At 41.1% G+C, this 2,879-nt stretch overlaps 1 protein-coding gene across 8 annotated transcripts in view; it reads left to right on the top strand.

The window, feature by feature from the left end:
* Positions 1–22: 22 nt before the first annotated feature.
* The window catches only part of kmt2cb (lysine (K)-specific methyltransferase 2Cb), a 64,000-nt gene continuing 61,143 nt past the window's right edge, over positions 23–2,879 (top strand). For all 8 annotated transcript variants that reach the window (XM_035671429.1, XM_035671434.1, XM_035671431.1 and 5 more), the window contains exon 1: positions 23–439. The gene's annotated coding sequence lies outside the window, so the exon portion shown is untranslated. The remainder of the gene's footprint in view (positions 440–2,879) is intronic.

Raw genomic sequence — 2,879 nt, 5'->3', positions numbered from 1 at the left:
TTTTTTTTTTTTTATTATTATTTGTTTTTACACGTTAATGGTAAAAATCGTTGGCCGTAGACTTGGGTGACAAACACCAACTAACGTTAGCTATATAAGCCGAACTCGTGCGACGACAGCTGTCATTGGAGAAAGGAAAGTGATCCCCCTCCTCCTCCTCCTCCTGCTTCCCACAAATGCGTGAGCCAGTGAAGCGGTTTTCTGTTGGATTTACATCATCTGCCTTTCCATCAAATGGGCAAAGTTGGGAATAACATTGCAACGTTGGAATATAATGATATGCGTTATGCATTTTTGAGAATTGCGGTGTTGCTTCATTGGAGAGAGGCTAGCTAGCTCAATTAGCTCGCTAGCTAGCTGGGTGATAAAAGTGCGACGTTTTCATCCCCCCAGTATTTTGGACATGAAGAGGATAATTCGCTATTCATAGGGCTGGAAGGTAAGCCACGGTGATATATTACATTGTTTGTTGTGTGCAGGCTAGATGTGTTTGGTATTCACCTTGTGAAAGTAAAGCTGAGCCGACGATATCCACCTCCAGTCTGATGTTGGGGGTTTGTCGCCGCCTCGGCTTTCGTGACTCAGACTATTGAACGGAACATAGACTAGGACGGCTCATGGGTTTGCTATACAACCAACAAAACAACAGGGCTAAACCTTGTGCGTTCACCGCCTGAACACAAAACGCAGGCGGTCGACACTCACACGCAGCTAGCGTTAGTCTGCAAGGAAAAGCAGAAATAAAAGCTTACGTCATTGTACAGCGTATCATTTTCACTTTTTTGTGTAGCATTGTAGTTCCCCCAGAACAGTTCCGTTTCATTAAATAGACCGAGCCTTTGTGTGTGTGTGTGTGTTGGGGCTCATCCTTGCCTTGTACCCGGTTGTAAGTTGGCTAACGGGTAGTTAAGTTTGCCATTATCACCCCCTCCCCTCCTCCTTTCCCCCGGACTATTATATCTAACATTAGCTGTGGGACAACAAAAGGCTGAAGCGTTAATGTTTGGTGTTTCGGTAAAGGCGTTAGTTAAAGCTAGGACGATGAGTTGTCCAACTAACTGCAACCATAGGTAACCTGTTTGCTATCTGAACCCCCCCCCCCTCCTTTTTCAAAGTTGTCTTTCTGGCTAATATCTCTCAAAGCCGAACCCAGTCTGCCGTTTCCAGTCAAACACGAAAGATGGATTCATTTCTTCGTGCATGTTTTTTTTTTTTTTGTTGTCACATTTAGACGATGTCAGTGCTACTTTTTGTCTGTGGTCGCCAAAGAAGAAAGGCGACAGAGTTCAACACAACAGGCTAGCTATGGTTAGCTGTATGCAACTGCTTTGTGCCCAAGCTTGAGATAACAAAAGCTAACGTTAGCATGTCTCCAATTGTGCCTGTGGTGGTCGTGACTGCCCAGTAGTCACCGGATTTTAACCTCATGTGGCCCAACAAACAACGTTATTCTCATCACTTTCACTCGAGGCTTACCTGGTTGTAAATCTGGTTATAAAATGGTCCTTAACTAACTCGTTTTTTTGTTGTTACATCACTATTTACAGTGGTTTTGGGAACAGTGCAAGTTCCTGTTTCTTATCCAAGGATTTAAGCTCAGATTCGTGATTTTTGAATAATTGTACAGACAGTCTAAGCATTGTAATGACTAATATTTCTTGTGGAGTTTTGGTGTTATTGGACCACCATCTGTCCACAGAGCCTGGAGGCTGGAGAGAAAGAGAGAATTAGCACAGATCGGCAGCAAAAGATGGTGTCACTTCCACAATGTCTAAGAACACAAATTGAGACCCCTCCTGGTTCACTGCTACAAAATGCCTCTTTAATATTTGAAATCATTTCAGACCATGTAATGTCTTTACAAGCCACAACACGACCGGCCACCAATATCAGTATTATATTATAAATAACAGCCTCGGACCACAACTCATGTTAAAAGCACATTTATCTAACGTGGAGCCAAACAACATGTCTGTATCTACATACACGTTACGTAGCTAAGTGTACAATGTTATGTGGCAAATCAGGCCCGTCACGGTTTTATAAACTGCTTTACTGAAAATGAAACTAGCAAAGTTGACTTTCTTATGACTCTTCCTAAACATTAGTCATAATGTACTTGTATTGTGTTACAGAAAAACAAGCTAGCCAGAGATTTATTGGAGCATATTTATCACAACCCAGCTAGGCTCAGCTTGAGTTTAATGATATTTTCACATCTATAATACAGCGTCACTGCCTGGTCACAAGACACAATTAACCATATTCAAGCTACTGTGCAATCAAGGATTAGAAATCCTGGATAAAAATGGTTCAGTTTTTTACCTTCAATACGTTTTACTTTATAATCTTAAGCAGTTATTTTAATTTTAAAGCCACATCCAGGAATGTTTGAGAGAGAAAATAAATAAACTCACTAAAACGCTGCCGTGATTACAGTACTGTCGGCTTATCAAATGGTTAACTAGTGTGTTGGGAAACAGTTATCATCTTACGTTTCCAGCAAACAAAAACCAACATGAGCATTAGGTGTTACTGAAATTAAATTCAGTATTCTCCTGCCCGTTTTAGCTGTTTGTTTTTTTTAGTAGTAGTAGTTATTAGCTTACTAGATAATTACTAGTCAAAGGTCTTCACTATCCTCTCGTTAACTTTGTCCATTGGTCACGTAGCGAAAGCAGCACAACAGAAGTAGCTGCAGTTAGCCGTCACTGTCTAAACTAGATGCTTTCAGCCGCAGTACTGCTGTAAAATTAGCGTTTAAAAACAAAATCTGTGACTCTTTATTAGGGGTGAGTATTGGCAAGAACCTCACGATACGATACGTATCACGATACTTTGGTCACGATACGATACGTATCACGATATTGCGATATAAA

Source organism: Morone saxatilis, unplaced genomic scaffold (genome assembly GCF_004916995.1).
Source record: "Morone saxatilis isolate NCDOM2014 unplaced genomic scaffold, NCSU_SB_2.0 Contig23, whole genome shotgun sequence".
In the NCBI taxonomy this organism is placed as follows: Eukaryota; Metazoa; Chordata; class Actinopteri; family Moronidae; genus Morone; species Morone saxatilis.
The sequence above is the reverse complement of the archived record's forward strand: the minus strand, read 5'-3'. Positions and strand labels throughout refer to the sequence as shown.